Raw genomic sequence first — 549 nt, 5'->3', positions numbered from 1 at the left:
CTTTCAGCCTATGAATGTCTTTATGAGTTAAATGTGTTTCTTGTATACAGCATATTGTTGGATTTTGTTTCCTAATCCACTGTGTGAGTCTATTTGTCTTAATTTGTGAATTGAGTCCATTTACATTGATGGTTCGAATTGAGATGTATTGACTAAAGGTTGCCATGTTATTTACCAGATATAGATTACTCTTTTTCTCCTGTGTTTAATTGATTATCCTATTTAGTTGGTTGCTTCCAATCTCATTCGTAGAGTTCTGATCATTTTGGTCCCTCTCTGGAACATCTTTCAATATCCTGTGTAAGGTTGGCTTTGTCTTCACGAAATTTTTTAGCTGCCCTTTGTCATGGAAGTATTTCACATCTAGATCAAACTTGAAAGAGAGTTTTGCAGGGTATATTAGTCTTGGTTGGAATTTGTTTTCATAGAGGAGCTGAAGTACTCTGCTTAATGTTCTTCTTGCCTGCATGGTGTGTGAAGAGAAGTCGGCCGTAATTCTGATGGGTTTTCCTTTGAATGTGATCTGCTTCTTTTCTCTAGCGGCTTTCA

This window comes from Octodon degus, unplaced genomic scaffold (genome assembly GCF_000260255.1).
Source record: "Octodon degus isolate 3935 unplaced genomic scaffold, OctDeg1.0 scaffold00050, whole genome shotgun sequence".
Classification (NCBI taxonomy): Eukaryota; Metazoa; Chordata; class Mammalia; order Rodentia; family Octodontidae; genus Octodon; species Octodon degus.
This window is presented reverse-complemented; position numbering follows the sequence as displayed.